Source organism: Toxorhynchites rutilus, chromosome 3 (genome assembly GCF_029784135.1).
Source record: "Toxorhynchites rutilus septentrionalis strain SRP chromosome 3, ASM2978413v1, whole genome shotgun sequence".
Classification (NCBI taxonomy): Eukaryota; Metazoa; Arthropoda; class Insecta; order Diptera; family Culicidae; genus Toxorhynchites; species Toxorhynchites rutilus.
Window position 1 is genome coordinate 50644672 of NC_073746.1, and position 25317 is coordinate 50669988.

Consider the following 25317-nt stretch of genomic DNA (forward strand, 5'->3'; position numbering starts at 1 on the left):
GCAAGGGTGGAGTTTACTTCGTAAAAAATCTCTTATCGGTATTCCCCTTCGTTGTTTCTATTCTAGCGGCTGCATAAGTTGCCAGTTATTGACAGCTCTGTTCGGGAAAGCACACAAATGGACAGAATAAATATATGGTGAGATGGGAATGCTTCCAATTTTCATCAAATTGAATCATATACAGACTATGGGATTGTAATGTATAGCGTATCAAACAAATCTTAGAAAACTTCCGATTCGATTGGTTTGCAAATGTTTGGATTTTAAAAATCCGTTCACGGCAGAAATATTTATTAACGTTAACTTTATTTCATAAAAACCGTGATCTGTTTTCTGATTTAGCACCCTTAATGAATGACGTAGCCCTGCGTCAAAAACTCACACGGGTACCAACCGAATCCGGGAGCCACGAGTCGAACGATGTAACAAAATCTAGACTTAAGGACTTAAGGGCGAGTAGCACAAAACGGTCAAAGTTTGAGTTTGAGCATTTTTTTCTTGATGCCAAATGTTTTAAAGTTGCCAAAAAAAAATGTTACAACATAAAAGTTTAAAAAAAAATGGAGTAAAATAGGGAAATACGGGAAAACATTGTTTTCATATCGTTGTAGTGTATTTCTGAAATTGAACTCCGAATGAAAATCGATTAATTCGTATTAAATATGTGTTCTATGTGACGGAAACAATTTTTTTGCAAGTTTTTGGGCAAATCGCGAACTAATTATGTTTCGATATGGTTTAAAATTTATCTATTGCCCTCATCTATATATATATATATATATATATATATATATATATATATATATATATATATATATATATATATATATATATATATATATATATATATATATATATATATATATATATATAGGTGGAATAAATGCTCTCTTAAAATAAAAATTGTAAATGAAATTCAACTATTTCGTATCGGATATGTGTTCTATGTAATAGAAGAACACGTTTTTTTTCGAAAATCGTTACGAAATATTGTGAAACATCTGACGGCGAATAAAGAGATAGTAAACGATAGAAAGTGTTAGCATTATGCAAGTGTGGACCGGAAAGCTTTAATTTATGTAGGCTAGTGTGAAAGTTATCATTTCCAACCAGGAAAACTCTGGTAGAGATTTCATTATATTTATAACCAATAATTTGAGTTTTGATGAAGTGAAAACAACAAAAATCAGAATCATTGTATGAGTATATGAGAAATATCAGGAAGGTTAGCATCTCTGCCTTTGAGAGTACCATAAAAGGGCAACATTGAGTGGTTTTAGTACATCACTTGACATGACTTGAAAATGACTTGATATGTGATTTGCGTCTAAGGAGGAACAGTTTTTTGGGGTGGCATCCACAAATTAACATAGAGATGGGTAAAGTGTATAACTATCGATGGAGAGAAATACATTGAACGAAATAAGGCTTCTTGTTTTAATGAAGTATACGTGTGTTTTCTTCAAAAAATTACCTGAAATGGAAAAAAATGTTCTAATACTGTCAACTTCCAGTCGATGACAACATCTAGTTTAAATTAAAACGAATGAAAAACAATCCAGAACCGCCCTTGTCTGTTGCTACGAAACCTTCCATTCGCACTGCAACCAATTTAATTAACTAACACCGTAATGAAGCGGATAATTGCAGCTTCATTAATTCATACCTTCCGGTCAGAAATACAATTTGCTCACAATGACGCCGTTCTCGAGAGAAGTAATGTTATCACCGTTGGCTGAGTGAGCAACAGCATTTAAAAATAAGTTACCTCCCACGGAAGTGGTTTCAACTAGCTAAATAGTTACTCATTGCTATCGTTTTATGAACCTTTCAATGTTTTTTTTTTTTTGTAGTGAGATTGCTCTCATTTCCCACTAAGGATTTAAGCAGCAATGATCACTCTAATGTGATCATCCCGTCAAAATTTTTCTCACTGATCTTCTGCAACGAAATTGCAAGAAACTAAAAGCAATGAACGAATTGGGGTTGAACCGTTCATTACTTTGTGAAACAATGTTGCCCTATGAAAGTTTGCCTTATTTCTCTGAGTGAATACCGGATTGTCAATTTGTTGGATCTCCTAGAATCTGGAACAATATAATCTTTCCAAAACTAATTACTGTACACTAATTACTAATTTCAAAACAAACCAAGCAACACAATAATACAAATATCTCTGTCTGCAGAGAAGCCCTACATGTGTCCAATTTGTGTTGCCAATTGCTTCATGAGTGGATGCATTCCATTCCTACCGAAAGAATTTGCGGTTACGTCGTTTCCCATCTGAGATACACTAAAGGTGACGTGCTTCCCTCATCTCACGTCTTGCCCGGGGAAGATGGTATCACATTTCCTCGGCGAGACAACGCCACAGCAAAGGTGTATCTTCCGAAAGGATGAAGCTATTCCAACGGTGGTGGATTGTCTCTTCTTAGTTCTAATTTATTTTAAATCTAGCGCTTTCTTCACCGAACACAAAGAGACACAATCCCTTAATAGGGCGCCGGGTGCTTTCCGCAAAAGAGTTACGACAAAGACAACCCTGCAGAGCTGTACACAAGAATTAGTATTCGAGACGAAAGGAATGCGTCACAGAAGCTGTTCGTAATCTGCTGGATTAGGTGAGAAAATTGTACTTGGCGTTTTTGTGTAGAGGCAGCGCGCGTGCGATCCATAAGGCTTTCGTTATTTAATGTTTTTCCAAAATACAGATATAATTCTCTTCGAGATCTACGAAATTCTTTTGCTGGAAATTTCTTAATCAGTTTTCCTCGAATCCAAGTCAAAATGATACAACCCCACCAAGAGCAAAAGATGAATTCAGCGGTACATTCAGTGCAAGGATTTAGCCCGCGTGCTACAAAATAACTGAAATCAAATCAAATGCATCATTTTTATTTACTGCAATACTCGAATCACCACATCCCAACCCCCTGCCGAGAAAGCGGAAATGGTTTTCGTCAGCAAATCTAGACAATTGCTTACGCTTCAGCTCATCGCTCGGGTGCCCTGATATCGTGAATCTTCGCGAAAGTCGCGCAAGATGCCGTACACATATCGACTACAAAAATCGCACATTTGCTTCCCCCATCGGTGGTGGTTGGCCTCGAAAAGCCAATAAGTCCTCGAAAGGATTCACCATACTCAGCAGAAAAGTCAGTGCAAGAAAATGCGAAATGCACACACAAATCGGTCGCTGTGTGGATGGTGCAGGTGAGTCGAGCTCATAAATCTCACTTTATAAATTTTAAGCAGAAATTCTTCTCCTCTCGTTCACTTGAATCGGTTTTTGTTTGGGGTGGCTCGCATTTGGTCACTAGGGTTGCCCTCATGGAATGTCGTTTACGGTTGGAGACATGATTGCTTTTATACGTTTTTGGGTTATGATTTTTTAAAGTTGTTGTTCTCAGTCTTCGCTCAACACTACCGTGCGCTCACAATGATTTATAGCGACTGTAACATGGTTACATTACTTCTTCTTCAATGGCACTAACGTTCCTAGAGGAACTTCGCCGTCTCAACGTAGTATTACTTGCGTCATTTTTATTAGTACTTAGTTGAGATTTCTATGCCAAATAACACGCCTTGAATGCATTCTGAGTGGCAAGCTCTAGAATACGCGTGATCACAGTGCAAGTCGGAGGAAATTTCTTTGACGAAACAGAGTTGTAATGTTCTATGAATGTGAGTTTACAGTCCAGGATGACGCCTAAATCTCTAACTGTTTCATATTTGTGACATTTTGATTTCCAAGACGTTTTACAATATTTGGTATTTTTTCTGCTAAATGCTATGGAGTTAAATTTTTTTACATTTAGTTTTAGTTGATTTTTATTACACCGTTTTGGAATGGTTCTATGTCGTTTTCATTCCCAGTTTCCACGAAAAGCTGCATGTCGTCAGCATACACAATTACATTGATACGCTTGAGAACGAAGGAGATGTCATTAATGTTCAGAATGAAAAGAAGAGGATCAAGATGAGAGCCTTGTGGGACTCCCGAAGTGGCTTTTACTGAATTTGAGAGAGAATTTTGAAAATGAACAATTTGGTTACCATTTGTTAGATAAGAATTGAGCCAGTTTAAGAGTCCTTGTTCCATACAATTTCGGTACCCCGTGGGTAATTTGGTACCCATCCGGATCTCCGGCGGTAATGAGCGCACTCTGGTGGTGAATAAAAAAAAGTGTTCTAGTAATGTAGTAACAAACGTCAGATGCCAAAAATCCAAAATATCTGTGTTTTCTAAAAAAAAATTGTTGTCAGTTTTGTTGTTTTTAAAATCTCGAAATTTTTTTCATGTGTGTCTTTTGAAAAATCAATAAAAGTCGAATAGTGAGCCGATTTTAAATATTAAAGCTGATTTGGATCAAGAAATTGATGTTCTTCAACGAATTCGAGTAAGTGTATCGAGATTTCAATCACAAATTTCATAGATTTCATTCCAAAGTGAAAATTCGGTATGCGTGTAATTTGGCACCCCAATGTAAACATAGTGTTGATGATACACTATGTCAAGTATTGCATGCCTATGCAGCAAAATTAAAACAAAAAATTAACTACGCTTGCGACTTTTGTAAAGGCTTTTGATTCGTTTTACTTTTTTAGTTAGAAATAAATCGAGATGAAATTTGTTCACTTTTTCTTGAAAAAATCTTTTTTTTTGTTCCTCTTTGAAACATAAAAAAATTAATTTTGTAAAATTGCATGCTTTTTCGTCAAAGTTGAGTTAATTTACGTAAGATAGTGTACTTCACTTCTATTTTGTATGAAAATGCCAAAAAATACATTTTTCAGTGATTTCAGGACGATTCTTTTAATTTGAAAAGATAAAAAAAATGGGGCGCCAAATTTATACCCAGGCATCTCGGGTACTCGAATTTGAGTTGTTTGTATGCTCAAATATAAGAGCCAAATCCAGATATTTGAAATCGGTTTGCGGGGAAATGTTCGCAATAGATCCCTTCATAAGCTGACGTAATATGAAGAAATTCCGAGTATTGGCCAAGAGCTAAGTCCAAAAAAAACGAAAAGAATGTCGATGCGGTCAAATGCTTCATTGAAGTAAGTGTGAAGAGCTTCTACGTGTTTGCCATTTTCCATTCCCAGTTGCAAATGTTCACATAGATGGGAAACAGTTTTTTTGAGTGTTAGAATGCAGCTTACAGATTATAGAGCAATTTCACGCCAAATAAATCGGCCGTTTCCACGCCACTCCCCAATGTTTTTGAAATCATTTTACGTATGGTGGCAGGTACCAAAAATCACCATTCTCATTATCAGATGACCAACTTTAATTACGACTGATTTTTAATAAGGGTGTATCTTGAATCACTGATTCTTTGGGAAAAAAATCATAACTCGGAATACAGATGTCTGATTGAAATATGATGTACGACAAAGTTGTTGAAAAATCAATTTGAGAAAATAACATTTTAAATACACCGTTAGAAAATCTTATTCAAAAATTGAGTTTTATATTCAAAATATTTTCAACTCAAAAGATTTCCACTTCAATATCTCATTGGAAAACCCCTTTCAATTTAACAAAGTTTGATATAGAGTTAAGATAAAAAGAATATATTGATTTTTCTGAATATTTTTCACGATTTCGATATCGCAAAGTATTGGATTTAATTATTATTTATTTCTTCATTTTGGCATCACTGTACGTCAAACTTTGTTAAATTGGATGGATTTTCTAAAGATATTTAAAAACTATCGAGGGGGACATGTTTTGATTTATCAAAATTTCCAATATTGAACGCAAGTAACTTTCAAGTAAGATTTTTGAGCAATGCATTTAAAATGTAATTTTTCTTTAATAGTTCATTGATTTTCTAACAATTTCGTGTAGTGATATATCCCAAAAACGGTATATTATATTGGATACGCCCTTATAAAAAATCAGTCGTAATTAAAATTGGCCATCTAATAATGAGAATTTTGATTTTGAAAAATTGCCACAAGGTTGCTGCCAATTATTGCTGGCGGAGACAAGCATTGCGGAACAAACATTCATCTTCAGTTTTCACCGAAGAACACAGCTCACATCACTGGATAATATCTTCATTGCACCGTTTTCAATACACAGCATTCTCCGCGTTTTTCTTTTTCGATGTGGCAATGTCTTGTGTTGTCTTCCGTAGTTTATACCTCTTCATCCCTTCAGTTAAGCACAAAATACATTAAGAGCAGTTAGACCTCTTCCGACGAAATTCCGCAAAAACCGGTTGCCAAAAGCATTCGGATTAAAGTACGCTGCACTTTGACGCCACTTTTAACAATGTTCGAATTCACAAAAATTGTAATGATCGATCCTAAAAAGTCACCAATAATTCCAGAATTCACAAAATATTTTCTTTCTATCATTTATTATTTGTACTGATTTAGATATACTCAGTTAAAAACAGGCGGAGCTTACATTGCAATATTTCCGCTGCATGTGGTATATGAGTATTGCATCTCATTAATACATAAGTTGTGCCATATTGACCGCACGGGTTGGTGAACACACACACTGGTAGCACAAAAGTATTTGTAAGTGGGAATGCTCCAATTTTTCGTAAACTCAAACAATTTCCGGTTATAGAATCGCAGTGTGGCTCTTAGTGTTAATTTTATTTTATAAAATCGTGACCCGTTTTCTGATTTGATTTCAACATTGAGTCGTGATAATTGAGAAGTTATTCTTGTTGACTTTTCAAACAAACAAAAATCGCCTATTTAATAGCAAATATGTTTTTCAATAACCTTGTTTAACATTACATTTCAATCGGACATCTGGATTTTAAGCTACGACTTTTTGAAAGAAAAATCGATGATTTTGTATAAAATTGGTCATATTATAATGAAAATTGTGGTTTTAAGTGGTTTCTATCATACATACTAAGTTTCAAAAAAGTAGTTGGTATTTTCAAACATATGAGGGAAAGGTGGAAAATATAAGTGTTATTCATAGCTCGAAACAAATGATACTCAAAAGATACAATGTCCGATCTGCACGGCGGATGCTTCAAAACTTCCCAACCAAGTTCCTTTAATTTTTGGCGCGCCATCAAAAATGTTTGTGGTCTCGCATTGTCCTGATGACAGACAACACCTTTTCTGTTAATAGTTGTTTTTCTCAATCACTTCACGTTATCTATCCAGTTGTGAACAGTAGACCTCTGAATCAATCGTTATGGTTAAGCCATTTTCGGCTTCCTTTCAATCCCATTATACGCACAGCATTATTTTGTCTCAACCCAGGATCCAGGCTTTGAAGTGGCCAACCCACATACATTTAGAATTATAATTTAGCTGTTACAAAGATTTTACAGATTTATGAAATCACAAATTTTCCGCAAGTTTCTGCTGCGCATTTGTCTTTTCAGTAGTAAAAAAATCGAGGGGTTGTATCCGAGACACGACCGCTTAGGACGTAAGACTACGCAATCTTTTTTTTAAAATTTATTGATTTATCATTTCGGATATCATTTGCGAATATTTCAATAAATAACTCTTTAGTAAAAAGTTCCGGGGACCCTGAAAAGGTTTAATGGCTTGCGTGGTTTTGTAGAATCATTTCGAGAAGCAATTCTTGCCTTTGCGAGAACAATACACTAATTGGTCATATGTCGCAATTTGTTTCTTTACATCAATGCACGTATTGCACTAGTGTAGTTTTTAACGAGAGGCATCTTCGTGCATCGCCATTCAACGAGCATAAAACACGCGTCTAACAGATGCACATAGTTGCAGCGATAAACTTCAAGTGAAATATTCGCACACAGCGAATAAGCGACCTTTGTTGTTTCGGACACAGAAAGATTCTGAGAATTTTCCTCAGAGGAGATGCCATACTTATACGCTAACGACAGCTTTGCAAACATTCGCAAATATTCCCTTTTCGCTATCCCCCTTCGATGTTTCTATTCTTTTTCTTCTTTTACTGTATTTACGGAGACTTTAAGTCCATAAGTCCAACGATTCATTCATCTCCGACTGTTTCGGCTGCATAAGTTACTCGTTATTGACAGCTCTGTTCGGGAGAGCACACAAATGGACAACACAACTGTATGAGAAAATGCAAATGTTTCCAATTTTCATCAATTTAAACCATGTACATACTATGGGATTGTAATGTATAGCATATCAAACAAATCTTAGAAAATTTCCGATTCGATTGGCATGCATTTCGTTAAAATCCGTTCGCAGCAAAAATATTTATTAACATTAACTTTATTTCATAAAAACGTGCCCTGTTCTCCGATTTGGCACCCTTAATGTAAGACGTAGTCCTACGTCAAAAATTGAATAGGGAAACACCATCGAATTGTCGACGAAGGACTACGAAGTTATTGCCAACTTAGAAGAAATTTAAGAATGAACGTTTTAGTACAAATATCCCGTAGCATGGATGAGGAGGCGACTTTGATACTGGGATCAAACAATAAGTTTTTTTGTGTTTTTCCGAAAGATTTTGCATAGAAATATCGTTTTATGAAAAAGAATTCGTTCGTTCTTCCAACCATAAATGAGTGTGTTAGCACTGCTGAAAGCGTGACATAAAATTCTTGTACCTAAACCGATTTATTTATTATGGATCTACAAAAAAAATGCATGGTGGGACGGTTATGCCTAGAATATCAACATGGGACAATTGAGCGTGATGTTGTTTTTTAAAAAGCTGGGAACAAACTATAACTATAATTTTGTGTTTGTGGGTCAATTGTCGTCAGTGGAATTTATGTAGATGATATGTTTTCAATAACAATCGAGCTAATCGTTATCAACTAAATTTAATTGTCATTTTCTGAGTTTAGGGTTTATATTACTATAGCTTCAACAAGAGACAATAATTTTATTCACATTTTTGCAGTTTCTATACTTTCTAACTTGAAATAACAGCCCAGTTCATCCCTAAGTTAAACCAATATATCTTCAAGACTGCAGGCGATGAACCACCATTGCTCTTTTCTAACGACATACTTTCTCCAACGGAAACAGTGTTTTGCGTTTTGATCGGAAAGCCACCATGCAGACGCTCGGAAAGCCTTCCCAACATCTCAAAAAGGAGTGATTTCCATCTCTGCATTTCTCTTATGTTTCAGTCCGCCATTCAAGATGCTCTCCTCGATTTCTTCAGACACCCGCGGGCCCGTTACCAGTTGTGAAACGTTCGCGAAAAGTGAGACTCGCGGATAAAGAAGTCAAATTCAATCAACATAAATTTGATTTGAATATGCCGCTGTTTTGCTGCTCTGACTTCTGGCTTCAGCCGTTTGCTCCCATTGCGCTCGCAGTTGCTTATTTATTAGTAACTGCTTTATTTATTTTATTACGCTCAGACACTCTTCACGGAGGAAAAAAAATGATCCCATGACAGCTTTTTCGAAGGCTTATCTTGACGAGGCTGGCCTTTGCTGGGTGGTGGTGGAGGATGCAATCGCAGAAATGGGATCTATGCGAAGTGGGCGACGCGCATCGGGATTTTGAGAATGTTCGCGGAAACAGCCTGGCACTCTGGCAAGGAGCTTGTTACAGGTCATCAGACTCATATTTCGACATACTTTGCAAGCGACCGGTTGACGGAATAATCTGACGGGCGGAGGGATTATTTGATAATATTAAAACATGTATTTCGTGGAGCGTTTAACTTGTTTGATGCAATGGTGGGATGACGTGTGGAAATTCTGTAGTCAGAATCTGATTATTTTTGTTTATTTGCCTACGAAGAGAAATCAATTTGATAAAAATTTGATAAAAATGTGACGTTAATAAACAGATTACAATATAATGCCTCTTTCAATCAATCTATTTATTGAGTCTACCGTGAAGTATTGTCCGTTTTATGGATACAATAAAATAATAAATTTTATATACATTTTATGAACTTTATCCAGAGAAAGTTATATTTTCATTCACTATTAATTACGTGATGCGTAATGGTTTTTTTTTCCAAAATACCATATCCCTAGAAATGATAAAATAGATCTAGTGCTTGTCTGTAATCCTCTTAATTTTTGATTTTATTTTCTTGAAAAAAAAAAAACAACTCGGAAAGACTGCAACAAGTGGTACTCTTAGGCCGGTATTCCACTGAAGCATTGAAACTTATCGGCTTGTCGGAAATAAGTCAACACTTTTCGATATAATTATGTCAAAGAGTTTAATTGCGTTGCGTCGATGGAAAGACTGTGTGTAGCGTGCATAAATGTTGTAGACTAGATATTGCTTAAAAGTTTCCTCAGTGGCATCTCGACTTGAGGAGGTGTATGCAACAAAATAGTCTATCTCTTAGGGTTTGTAATGATTCCCCAAGGATGGCAGTATGACTCGGTCATTTAAATTCGTCTTTCATTGCTCAATTCTACTCGGAAGATTCAACGTTTTATTCATATACTATTCATATTTCTATATATAGTGTAAAAGTTAATTTATTTTTTTTGCAAAATTTATTTTGGAAATAACGTTTTATTCATAAAAATATTCAAACATTTACAAATATTTCAAAAACGCAAAGGCTTCTTCAGAGCACTTTGTTGTTTGTGTCCAATGCACTCCAAACCATCCAAATTACTATTGATGGAATGGAGATTTATGGAGCACGGGCCGCATAGGCACTATTCTAATAAACTTCCTACCAAAATGAAACTCTTTAAACCAGGATCATTTCGACACTTTGGGAGTAATAAGGTCCATAGCAGGTTTGCCACATATACAGAATATTCTGTATTCTACAGATTTTTCGCCAAATTTCAGATACAGAATCTGTATATACAGAAATATGGATTTTCAGCAAAGATACAGAATTTTTTTTTAGATTCAATTTTCAATATTGAATTTACTACAGTACATATGTAAAAATGTTGAAAGCAACGCAAGAGATGGCGGAAGTTGTTAAGCGAGATATTGAGCGATTTGAAGAGCCTAAACTATTATTTTCATTCCAAGTTAAGTATGACCATGATCAATCCGCCAAACGTTTATTGACTCATTTAAACGATCCTATACCCAAACTAGCGTTGGCAGAAAACATTTCATCTTTGGCAAAAATTATGCTATTTTGTGTGTTGGAGGGTCAAATGCGCAAATAATGAGCTGCTTTAAAAGCCAAAAAATAGTTTGTATGTATGTGAGCAAACATCTCTTCCTGTTTTCTTTTCTCATTTAATTTGAGATTATGCAAAAAAAAAGTCCATATGACGTCAATGGGGATCGAACCAAGGCCGGCTGGAATGCAAAGCTATTTCACACGAACTCGCTATCCATATAGCTGCCAGTGCTGTTATATAGAAGCGTGATAATATTACACCTCATCATGGAATGAAGTTGGAAAGTGTTTTCTAAGAGTATAAAGAAGAATATGAACGAGAATATATCTTTCTCTGTCTGGGCCGTGTATTTGGCAAACTATACGAAAAGCCTTCATATACTTTCATTTAAATGTGTCTCCTGTTTCGCTCGCTATTGGCTCCAGCAAATATACAAATGATATACATGTATTGGGGAATAGAACATTTTCTGTTATTTTTAAGCTCATTTAATGTAATAAATTGGGATGCCAAAAAAAAGTGCTAAAAATTAACTTTGGATGTAGGACTAAACCGATTATGCGGTTCCTAAACTTTGTTATACTGCTCATCTTTAATGTTAATTGCACTTTTCGATCAGAAAGTTCTCAATTTTGCGAATTTCATAGTGAGAGAAGAATGTTATTTCTGTTCATGTTGGCAAACTTATGTTTGGAGAGATATGTGCAACGATTCGCTGATGCTTCGCTTGATGAGAAAGATTTTGAAGACTTTTTGAAGAAGCCTGACGAAGTTCACGTTGGTATCGACAAAAAAAATTCGAGATGACACTAGATCTCGACGTTTCATGCAATTTTAAGACATTTGGTATCAAAATAAAATTTTCGAAACCCCCGATTTCCACCCAAGGGGGGAGGGTGATTTTTCGATTTTCAAAAAAGTCAAATTTTGACCGCTTTGCGCCATTCTCCCTTAAGTCCGATTGAGCTAATATTTTGCATAGGCTGTTCTTTCGAGGTGGTGAACATTTTCTATGAGGTAACTTTTTGAAATTAGAGATGACCATTTCCATTGGGACCCTAATATACTTCATATAATTCAGAGGATTATAAGAAAACCTATTAATAAAAAAAACATGGAAGAACGAAAAAGTGGAGTGGGTTATATATGTTTAACAAATACCCGAATGCACAATTTATCAGAATATTTACAACTACCCGAACGTAATACTTACCCGTATGGAACAATTACCCGAATGTACTATGTACTGCTATATTTAATTAGAAATTATGTTTATATTCAACTCTGATAAGTCCTATTAAAATGATCACATTTATACATTAACTGGTATCCAAAAACTCGTATATTTCATGGGTAGAGCAAAAAAAGAGGAAACGGTTCAAGTTTCTATTAATTAAATTATTAATTTTCTATAAACGATGTTGAAAGTTTATCGAACTATTCAGTCGTTTAGATAACGTAGACTATACACGCAGAAAAAAGCTGTTAATTTCAAGCAGTCGTCATAAAATTCAAAGAATGAAATATTGAAATATAATAAAAATCAAAAAAAAAGAGATAATGCGAGATAAAAGTATTCTAACACAGCGATATTCTAGAACATTTACGAGAAACCAGGTCACTCGAATAACTTTTAACTGGATAGAAAAATTCACCCGAATGGTAAACAATCCCGAACGAGAATGAAATTGTTTAAAAAAACGGTTAAAATGTTGATATTTGTTCTGATTAATATAAGTTGAACACAACCCGACAGAGAAGCTAGTTTATTAATTTTTACATTGTAACTAGCTGACCCGGCAAACTTCGTCCCGCCCAACATTTGTTTTTTGTTACCAAAACCTTCAAACATTCACGTTTTCTTACTATGAGCAAGTTCATGATCCATTCGCAGAACTGTTCATTGATTGATCTTCTAATCATTGATTGATCTTCTAAGTTTTCCGAAAATTTTCAATTGTCATGTTTGGTTACAATATTTTTGGTTGAAATATGTTTAATATTTGTATGGGACCCCCTCTCTGAGGAGAGAGGGGTGTCATACCATCATAGAAACATTTCTCATACCCAAAAACCCTCACATCCCAAATTGTGATTGATTAGTTCTCGCGTTATGCTGAAGTTTGTGTTTGTGTGCCCCCTGTAATTTGTGTTTCATTTCTATGGCAGACCTATGGCAGACCCCCCCCCTCAGAGCGGTAGGAGGAGTATTGAACCACTTTATAAATGTTTCTTGCCCCCTAAAACCTCCACATGCCAAATTTGGTTCAGTTTGCTTGATTATTTTTTTGAATTATGCAGAAATGTATGTTTTATTTGTATGGCAGTCCCCCCCCCCTCATCATAGAGAAGGGAGGAGTGTCTATTCACCATGGAAACGTTTCGTGTCCCCTTGAACATTCGCAAGACAAATTTGGCTCCATTTGCTTGGTTATTTTTCGGATTATGCAGAAATTTGTCTTTCATTTGAGTGGCAGCTCCCCCTTAGAGAGAGGGTTGAGCGTCTAACCACCGTAGAAACGTTTATCGCACCCTAAAACCTCCACATGCCAAATTTCGTTGCATTTGCTTGATTAATTCTCGAGCTATGCCGAAATTTGTGTTTCATTTTTATGGCAGCCCCACCTAAGAGAGGGGGAGGAGTGTCTAACCACCATAGAATCATTTATTGCACCCTAAAAACCTCCACATGCCTAATTTGGTTTTATTTGCTTGATTAATTGTCGAGTAATGCAGAAATTTGTGTTTCATTTGTATGGCAGCCCCCCCTTAGAGAGGGGGGTGGAGAGTCTAACCACTAAGAAACATTTATTGTACCCAAAAAGCTGCACATGCCAAATTTGGTTTCATTTGCTTGATTAACTCTCGAGTAGTGCAGAAATTTGTGTTTCATTTGTACGGCAGCCCCCCTTAAGAGAGGGGGGTGGAGAGTCTTACCATCATAGAAACATTTATTGCACCCTAAAACCTCAATATGCCTAATTTGGTTTCATTTGCTTGATTAATTCACGTGTAATGCATAAATTTGCCTAACCTCGGCAGCTTGGGGCCGCCTCGGTTCATTATTCTCGTTAGACGAAGAGTTTGTCCCTATTACATTGATCTCAGAAAAACATTTCATTACGAAAAAAAAATAAAATTCATTATGAAAATTGCACTGCAGTGGCGTTAATACTTAAGTACCATTTTATTTCTAACTATTCTTTTCACATTTCTAAGAGATGTATGCTTTACATTTTTCGTGTTAAAACTACATTTTCAAAAAATAGCATAATTTTTGGAAAACATTCCAAAGCCTCTGTTCATTTCTAAGTCTAGCCTTCAAGAGCAATACGTGAAGAAGTCGGCATGTTAATTATGCGTACACTAATTTCTAAAAATGAATCAGCTGAGTATCTTGCATTATTTTCAAATTTCCTCAATTTTTCAAATTTTTTAGCTTTACTATTTATTTTTGTCGCTCTCTCACGTAGTATTGATTAGATCTTATGTATTATCAGAAGACTGTACAAAACAAATTACCTGATTTGTCGAAATTTTTCCTTTTCTTTATTCGGGTAAATGTAGCATTCGGGTTTTTGTTACATTCGGGTGAATGTCATACGGGATTACACAACCATAAAGCTGCGTTTTTCACCATAAATCTTTTAGTGAACCATACAACGATTCAGAAAAATTACCTAATTTTCTAATGTTGGTACCTTACACAATGTTTTCCATAGTGCTGGTGATAAGGGTTGGGGACACTTTTTACGAAGACACGAATACAATAAAATCATATATTTTGGGAAAATTTTAAAAATTGAAAATAAAAAAATTTATTAAAAATTTCAATCGCCTTGGAAGTGCCTGGTGGACCGTGAAAAAGGTCTTAGACACATCGCATTTAGCTACCTAACACCGGATGTTTTTGGAGCAGAGCAGAGGTCAAATTTGATCTACTTTTGTTTAGGTAATGTTCGCTATTAACCGTTTCCCAGGTTTTCAAAAGGTCTTACCAAATTACACATCGCTAGTCCCAGAAAACTCATAACAGTGTCTTCTTTCTGTAACGATCTGGTCTTGCGGCCGTTATGACCGATTGGCCGGTGTCATCATATGATCTGTTGAGCCTGAGATTCTTGAACGCCTCGCCTACGCCTCCACGCCTGATTGTACACAGTATAAGTATAACATAACACAGTATAAGAATCGTCAACCTTGTAAATTTCAGTTTTCAGATTTATCTCATTGGGATTATGTTTCAGTGTTTTTTAGTTTTTCGTTAAAAACCCTAAATTTTTCTTTTCAAGTCAATTATGTACCTAAATATTCTTTTGCAATTTGTTTTGAGTATATTTTGATTTCCTCCAGTAGATATGGTATAATCAAAGAAATGATTACAACAAAAGGAAAATATAGAGGCAAAATTTAAAGTACCTTCTCTCAGCATGATCGTATAGTTCGAATAGTTCAGAATCGATCACCCTTCAATCTTTGAATTGACGCTTCCTACCGAAATTTCTTTTTTTTTTATCAAAGAAAGAGTGTTACAACGCATTTTGGATGTATGAGATTTTTTTCTGCTTTCTTAACTCTAGAGTTTCAAGTTTTAATTGCTTTAGCTACTCATCGCAGTAACGTCATATCTCTTTCCGTAGTTTTCAGCTTGAATGCTTGTTCCATGATGTCTGAAAACCCAAGCCCAATTGTCGTACAAAATCTTTCATACTTACTTTTTATTGCTTTTAGCCTGTTCAAAATAACGAAATTCGAAATCCTTGAATACTTAACCAAACATCGTCGTCGATTTCGATTGCGGATCGAATTATCACCTTTATGAAAAAGGGCTTGTCTAACAACATTCGAAAAACGACTTCATCTTTATCTTCGATGCTGAACCAGTACTCTGTATTTATGTATGTAGTTGGTACAATTTGATGCAAATTCTATGTTTCAGCACAAATATTGACATGTTCAACACTAGAAGCATCTCTCAACATACCCTAATCGGAGAGAGATAAAATTAATGTCGAGAAAATACGTAAAAAAATATGTGAAAAAAACATCACAATAAATAAGTGATAAAAAATCGCTTTTGCGATCTTTCGCTATAAACACTACTGCAAGGAGCTGAAAATTTAGCTCTGAAAAACCTTGACAGTTGTGGGTACAGCTTAGAGTGACCACCAAATATGAGGATCGTGATTCGATTTGGAATGCTTTCACATAACAGTCGATTTCGTTAGCAATTGGATTTCTGTCTGATCTCAGCTATTTTCCTTTACCACATCGTTCAAACCTTTTCAAAATGTTTCGTAATACCGTTATGAATCATTTTTCGAACACTCTGTAATTATAACTTGAAACGCTTAATGCCCTGATGATATAACTATAAAATTAATATCACAATTGATTCTTTAGAGTAACCCTTTAGTTATATCATCAGGGCATTAAGCATTACAGGTTATTTTTACAGAGTGTCCGAAATATGATTCGGAACGGTACTTCAATACTCCAAATAGTTTTTCAAAGCATAGAATTATACATACAGCGCTGACTCGATTATATACAGCCTCCGATTTCTTTTCACTATATAATTGAGTCAAAAAAAAATATTTTTTTTTGTTCTTTATGCATATATTTTTTGTTTATTGAAAGAAAAAGAAGAATTTAATTTTTGATTTGTCCCCTTAGTCACAAAACACCTTTCTCACATGAAACAAATATTTTTTTCCCAGATTTTCTCAGGAGGTGATAGATAATCATATTTGATGTAAAAAATCCTTCTACGCACATGTTCGAATTTCAACAATGACAGAGTTATAATACTTTTTTTTTTGTTTCTGACACTATTGCCCCAAACTGGCTCTACACTAAAAAGTACGCTGCGTGAGCCAATTCTGTTGCTTTAATTTGAAAGATGAAAAAATTTGGTACAGGATATAGTAGTGGAACATCTAAATTAGTGTATTTAAATAACATTTTGGAAGCTAAAAATTGAATAGTTTGTGATTTTTACTGCGTAATTATTAATTTTATCCCAAAAATTTATATTAAACTTGTTTCTTATATCAATAAAATTAAAGCTCTCAAACCACTCTGCAATTTGTTCTTTGACGCCCAACTTCTATGTTTCTCAATTTCGCTGCAATATCGATATAAACAATTCCTGTTGAAAAATCAAGCAGTCTTCAAAAATCACGATTTTTACCCCACTCTACTTATATTAGCCACTTGAATTTCACCTTAACGTTGAAAGGTTACATTTTTTTCTTGAAATAAGTCATACTCGAACTATAAATTATTTTTTTTCAAACTGTATATAATCTAGTCCAAAATTGTATATAATCGAGTCCGACCTGTAATTATCTCGTAGAAAACATGATACACAATAAATAGAATATCCATCGTAAACTGAAAATTCAATATTCGTTCGAATTTTTTATTAAAAAATATGTTTATTTCGTAAATGAAGCGGCGAATATTCGGCTGCCGGATATTTGAAGCTGGATGAATCCGTTTCATCAGGGATTTGAACGCGATAAAAAAATCGAAACACGAAAATATCGAAAAACAGCTACGCTATGCGATAGAAACTATATTTTTACATTTTTATTCAACCTAAAAACTGATATTAAATCCGTACCTCACTGAATTGTAATTAGCAGCACGCTATTACATATTGGTTTGAAAAGAAGGATAACAATTCCTACAGGGGCTCCTCTTATGGCAAAATTTCGAATCATTTCCGCCCAGTTCGATCAAGATTCTTGTTCTCCTCTGAAGGGTTTGTATCCTCCCTGATTTCCACGCATCCTTCTGCTCGCCGATCAGTCTGCCCTCTTTCGTCTTTTCCAACCAAACACGAATGCAATCACAGTCCATTTCATTCCTGCTAGTACCCATAATCCTTTGCACCCGGCCAGCTGTTTTTCCGGCCCGTTCCGAACGACTCCGAACGCTATCAAAACAAAGAGGGGAAGCCAAAGGACGAGTCTGCGCGCCACCCAATGCCAGGAATGCATCTCTCTCGGGCCCGAAGTGGGAGAGATCGTCGGTTCGGTTGTTCGTTGCTAGTGTGCATTTGGAGGATGCATCCTTTGGAAAGGATGCGCTCACAAAGGCAGCCACAGCAGCAGCAGCAGCAGCAGTGGGTGAGGGTGGGCTATTGTTTGGCAACGGGACGACAGCGCTAGGGGGTGGGTAATCGAAGTGAATCTCGGCAGTTTCCAGCTCGAAGGCGCCAGTTTTGCTCGGTGTACCAGACGGATCGGACGCGATTGTTGGAGGCATCTTTCGAACTGAACTTCGAACGTCGGACCGGTTGGGAAATGGTTTTTGATTTGCAAGCCTGGAAGTGCGTGTAAGTGGACAGCGCAGGCATATTACGCACGGTTGAGATTGTGGTGATATTTTTTTTACTTTTATTTTTGTTACTGGTCAAAACCGGGCGATTTTTTTTTAATTCGTGTGTTTCCGTATTTTGCACTACGTTGCTAAAAAGTGCAACTAGCCGCTGACACCCTGCGTTTGTGGATCAAACAACGGTCAGGATCTGGTCGTCCGTTTGGCCGTTAATACCAAGCGTCGTGTGAAATTATGATTATTACCGTGCGTACCAGCAGCTGGTAGTGGTTTTGCAGTGTTTGCTTTTTTCCCACAATTGATGTTTGCTAATTCCCGCAGCTCCAAGCGTAGTTCGTGGAAATAGGTCAACTAATGACCGGTTCGGAAGGAAAATCTAGCATACAAACCCACAAACGGAAGAATCAAAAGTCACCGAATGGTGAAATTCATGACAGTTGGTGGACTATGTCTAATTAATCTTTATTATTATCGTTCCGAAAGTCATATTTCCGAGGTTTTGCCTCTGGTGCTGTGCGTGTGTTAATAAAAAGTCAAACTTGGAAGGAACCAAGCGAGAAAAAAAGCGGAAAGAATAAACGGAAAAACAACCGGGCCAAACTTCGAGCGCAGAGGCACTAAATTAGTAAAATTGGATAATTGATGAGTGTGAACGGGAAAGTGTGGCTGCCCGTGAAACCGTGGAAAAATCGAGCTCCGTGCAGCAAGGTGGGACGACAGTCCGTGAAATGAAAAAGTCGAAGGTAGCAGACCGCGAAGAAAGAAACGGCTGCAGATTCAAATTTGCATAGGAACCGAACCAGCGAGCGGTGAGCAGAACGAGAAGGAGAGGTGTTGCTGGAGACGTCCGAGTGCTTTACGTGCAGTTCGGTGGTGTTCCACGGTGTACACATCCGACAAGACGGTAAGCATGATTATGAGTGATGATAGCGGAAAAAATGTGTTTGTGAAGAGCTACACCATTTTTCAGGCTGATTCAGGGAAAATGTTTGCACCAGTTGCACGGATGGCATGGTATAGGATGATGTTTCTATGCCCTACAATCTTTGAACTAAGTCCAGAAGGCACAGTAAAATGAGATATTGGTGTTTCATAACGGTGTGTTTATCACGGAATTACTTTCATTTAGTTCATAATGTGAATCTATTTTCTTCACCAATGCTCCAACATAAAGACTGTCCCAGAATGTAATATCACATTACAAATTGGTCAAAATCATATTTATTGATACGATTATTGATAAAAAATTTATCTAATAGACTTATATGCAGCCACTTTAGAACTTTATCCAATCTACTCGAAATGTCAGAACTGTATGATTCTGTGGATCATTTTCCTTCATTGAAGCGAAAAAAGCATTGATGGGGAAATCAAACAGCGGTACAGTTTTTTTTATATAATAAATAGATAAAGGAACGCCACTTTTTTATCAGTTACCTTAATGCAATGCTGTCTGTTCTAATAGTACTCAGACTATCCTATTCCCGCATTCAAGATCTTACAGACTTGTTTCGATTGATAACATCAAAGTTCGGTTTGGTGACTCCCACATTAAATGGTCCAGGAGAGTGGGGAAACTTTGGGAAATCTCCACAAAATGTAACATTCTGCTCCGATCTTTGTATTCATTGTTGGCAGAAACTCTAAACTTCGTCTGAAAAATCAGATGGTTTTCTATAAACAGATCATTTACCCTGCAATTTTACCCCTCAGGCGCTTCCTGCCTGGAAGGGCTGTACTCAGAAACACAGGTTGAGATTTCAACGCATTGAGAATATTTTTTTTAATCATTCTGAACTTACCCCTTGGACAAGAACAACGGAGGTTCACGAAAGATCCTGCCTACCCTAGATGAGAATTTTCAAAAATATATTCAGGAATTTAGAGAGAGGTGTTCTAATTCCGATTGTTTAATTGTTCGGAACAGCTATAGTAGGATCGTACATTTAGGTTAAGGTTAGGTTGGGTAGAAAGATAGTTTTAATAATTAATAATCAAATCAATATGTTTTATAGTTAACGTGTCATTTAGTTTCTATTTAGAATAAAAAAAATGCCTCAAAATAGTTGATCACTTAATATGTTGAGTGAATTGCATCAAACAAAAATGTTGGAGAATAAAAAAAATATATATTTATGCAAAAAAAAAGAATTAATTGCATACTGGAGCACTGAAGCATTGGGTTGCTCGGAAAGTAGTTTGATTTTTTCCATCAGAGGACTTATGCATCTGACATTTTTGTTTTAAATCATTTTATTGATAGCGGTTATAGGAAAGCAAGAAAATTTCGTTATTCCTTCCTGTTTGATCTCGGTAAAAGTTCCGCAAGAGAAAATTTGAATTTTTCTTTGGAATGTGTAGATAATGTATTTTATTTCCTTCCAGATGATTTTCATGCTGTAGCTTCATCACTTTTCGAAAATTCTCTGAAATTTATGAATGAAAAATAAAGGCATTAAATTACGTAAACCTCCAGATTACAACTCATAATATCAATCAGAATATTCGATCAGTTATGACCAAATCATGTGATCACTGTTTCGAACAATCGAATATAAACAAGCATGTCGATTTCAATGTTGAATAAATATTTATTCATTAATAAGTGATGTCCCCTTGAAAATAGTCCCCTCATATTTTATGCTTATGTCAACGCATCCGATAGCGCGGTACGAATCCAGGAGGGCATTTTTCTTGTATTTTCCGATCCAAAATATTTTTCCAATACAAAACAGTTGATTATTAACGATTTTTTTTTCGCTAAAAATCAATGGAAGATATCTATTTTATTCAGCGCCTACTTATGCAACCAATGATCTAAGGAGTGTATCGAAGTGCAATATCAAACATTTTATACGTTATCACTTACAAATGGGTGCATGTTTTCTAGACGTGTTTTCATAGAGATATTTAAATTTTTCGTTTATTTGATTGTCGATTGTCGATTGTGCCCATTTTTAAATATTCGATTCATTCGAATAATTGTCCTTCATTTATTTCTTGTAATGAAAATGTCTGTTGATAATAAAAAAGATTTAAAAGTTACATTAAATATAATTTTAAGATAAACATGATACAGAAGTAGATTTATAGAATCATTAACCACTAATACTACCACTTTAGTACGGGAGCTTAGGCCACCTCCTTCAATTCCGCCTTTTACTCCTCCAGACGCTGAATTCTTCTTCCTAGTCTCCTTCACCACCAGAAAATTATTTTTATGCTTCAACCGTAAATGATTTAGCATATTCGATGAATTTCGACAAAACATCGTGACGGTTAAACAAATTTTGCACCCTTTTTCATTAATCGCGATTACTGTGATAATTATTCGATTTATTCATATTTTGGTCTTTCATTATTCGATACAGAATTACTCGATTAAAATTGCAGGTATTCGATTATTTGAATTAATCGAGTGATTAACCGAGTCTCTATGTATTCACAGCATGTATTGTTTACTTGTGACAACTTGATTATGTTTCCAAAGTTGTTTTACAAGATGCCGCAAATCGAATTGGAAATTAGAAAAAAAAAAGTCTCGCACATTTGGTGCACCGATGTAGCATACAGTCAAATCGTAAAAAGATACAGAATTGGGCCGGAGAGTATGAAACGAATAATTCAGAAGTTTGACAATGCGTGTTCCTTGAGGATCTACCAAGAAGTGTCGTGATTTATATTCGTACGTATCGATCTGCCTCTATTCATGAGTGGGCCAAGAAAGTTGATACCAGCATCGTAATGATCCAAACCCCGAAAGATGATGACCCGGAACACCAAAACCGTGCTTTAAGGAGGACTTGAAAGCTTTATGTGCATATATTATGGATAATACGCATAATGGACGACGAGACGTATGTCAAAGAAGTTTCCAGAACGCTACCGGGCAGGGTTGCCATAATCAAATATTCATTAATGGCATAAATGGCAGGAGTACCCCGCTTACTCTTCGGTTCACAGAATTATCCTACAGATTTCTCATCCGTTGCAAGATCATGAATCCATTGGTGATTGATAACTTCGAAAATCTACTCCAACTGATTCCTCAGTCAAGTTTTATGTCTTTATACCATGAGTACCTTACCTACGACGTGCACCCTTCACCAGGCATCTCCAACCAAGTTTGCTTCCCATACTTTTGCAATTCCTCTGTCATTTTTGATCTGTCCATGCGACAAAAAATCCATGGAATCCCAGATCACCTACGCTCCGATTCTATTCCGCCGATATTTTCGGCAGAATATGGGGGCATAGTTAGATCTGATAAAATGTTCTTTACTGACTGAATCCGCTCAATGAAGGTTGATAAACGCTCATCTTATTTCCTAACAAGAATAAGACAACTATTGAGTGTTTTGGTCGAAAAATTATTAAAGATTACCTTAGCATGGGTTCCCTCTCATTGCTCGATTCCGGGAAATGAGAAAGCGGAAGGCACTCTTTTTGAAAAGCAAATTGCTTATAATGAATTTTTCCACATTCCTCGTAAGTATACGCTCGTAAGTTGGCAGCGCATGTGGAGTGGAGATGAGTTCGGTCGTTGGTTACACACGATTATCCCTAAAGTCTCGACGAGGGCATGGTTCAAGGGATTGAATGTAGGTCGTGATTTCATTCGCGTGATATCTCGGCTTATGTCCAATCACTACAACCTAAACGCGCATCTCTATCGCATTGGGCTCGCAGCAAACAATCTTTGTGATTGTGGCGATGGCTACCACGACATCGAGCATGTTGTCTGGTCGTGTATCCGGTTCCATGCTGCTCGCTCTCAGCTCTCTAGAGCACTGAGAGCACAAGGCAGACAATCGGATATCCCCGTCCGGGATATCTTAGGTAGCCGGGATCCTGATCTTCTGCTTCATCTATACCTGTTCCTCAGAAACGCCGATGTCAACGTTTAATGATGTTTCCTTGGTTGTGTCCCCGTTTCATATCCCTCCTATCCGATCGATAAACTTTTACTTAGTCGCGGCAATACATACACACACTCTTTACAGATGCACGGGCCGAAGGTTGTGCAGTCCACTGATCATTCAACAAGAGCCAAAGGTTGTACCGCTCATGACAACTCTACACGAACTGATGATTGCGCCGGCTAGTGACCATTCTATCCTGGATTCCTCGAGTCGAGAAAGACGAGAGACCACGCTAGATATGAGGTACAGACTAGGGGGGCGTTGCTGATTAATGGTCAGCTGCATCCCAATAGGAAGTATCCCGTGTCGGGCACACGTACAGAGCATTGGAGACAGCAACATCCGAATTACGTAAACACTTGTAATACTAACCTCGAGCCAACCGCGAGTAATCGGTTACATATTACTAACATAGATAATAAGAAAAAATTGTATTGAGCTCCCGGCCCCGTGGGGCTAACGCCATATGAGCCTTTATAAAAATATATATTTTGGAAAAAAAAATCAAATATGCGATTTTTTCTCAGAAAATGTATATTTATATGTGTATCAATTTTATAAATCCAATTTGGAAACATAATCTTAGCTCTGTATCCACGTAGCGCAAGTGGGCATATACCTTAGTAAAAATACAATGCTCCATTGAGGTGTAATGAAAGTTTACAGGATTCCACCCTGGTATTCTGTAAACTTCCATTACTTCTTTACATTGCGCTACGATAATATATTTATTATAACGTATTTCTGTTACAAAAACAAACAATGTAATAGTTGTAATCAATTCAAAAGTAGCACAAAAATGTAACAATTCCTAGGACATTGAGGTTCTATGAAACCATTTGCTTAGAATATCGACATTTTCTGATATTTTTCATTCAAAACAAATTGATCGGGTGTATTTTTGCAGTTTCAATACCTACGGAGATATCCTATGATTTCTTCATGTACTTTTTAAAATCTACATGGTCTGATCCTGCTGTCTTATATATGATTTGCTGGTCTGGGCATATATTAGTCAAGAGAGAAAGATACAGTGTTCTGATTTTCGAATGATTCAATTTGTTCTATTCAATAAATACACTGCGTTTCATAACTATAGAACCACTCCATTTTTTTGATTTTATGTAATTTTATTATTTTATGAGATATGTAAGAAGGTTATAATTGCCATCGTTGATCAAAACGGATTTAGAATCTGCGGATTGATGCTGACACATGCCAAGATATGAACAATTGTTCGTCTGTAGTTACTATCATGAAATCATCCCAAACGTTATAATCTGAATTTTTGCAGATGTTGATTGAGGATTTTCAGTTTTCTGCATTTATTGATTGATGCAACTACACATTTAATCACTTTTGCGCATTTCACACACCTTGCCACACCACGTACACTCTGTCCAACTTCTAAAAGACCAGGTTATAATCTGGCTACTTTGTGTCATTGTAAACAAACAATGCTTCAATTTATATTCTAGTGTGTAGGTATTGGTGACTACCATACACTGCATGATTTTCATATGTGTGTGTGCCAGCGCTAAGCGTGAACGAATTTTTTGTATTTTTCAAGTCTCAAGTTTCTATAAGACCAGCTACATTTTCTGTTGTTTTAGTTGTTTTGATCAATAAATCTGGAAAATGCCGAAAAAAAATTGCTCAAGGAGAGAGAAGAAAGACAAATCGATGCATTCCACCAAGAAAATGCTGGTATCAGAGAAATTGCTCGTCGGATTGGATGATCCCATCAAGTAGTGCCTGATTATTTGGCGAATTCTAAGAGATACGGTAAAAAGGAAAGAGCTCGACGTGAATCGAAGCTCTCTGACCGGGATAAGTAGGAAATAGGTAGAACAGTTTCGAATAACTGAAAATCGCTTATGCAAATAAAGCAATATTTGAATTTAAATATTACTCGGATGACAATTCATCAAATTTTGGTTAAAAATTCTCATATAAAGGGGACTTAAAAGTTTAAAACTCCTCATCTTACACCATCTCACATCGGAAGA

The 25317-nt window shown here is 36.2% G+C and overlaps 1 protein-coding gene across 1 annotated transcript in view; it reads left to right on the top strand.

Annotated features, from left to right (window-relative positions):
* Positions 1-18287: 18287 nt before the first annotated feature.
* The window catches only part of LOC129775208 (uncharacterized), a 300127-nt gene continuing 293097 nt past the window's right edge, over positions 18288-25317 (top strand). The window contains exons 1-2 of the mRNA XM_055779603.1: positions 18288-18649; positions 18708-19290. The gene's annotated coding sequence lies outside the window, so the exon portion shown is untranslated. The remainder of the gene's footprint in view (positions 18650-18707; positions 19291-25317) is intronic.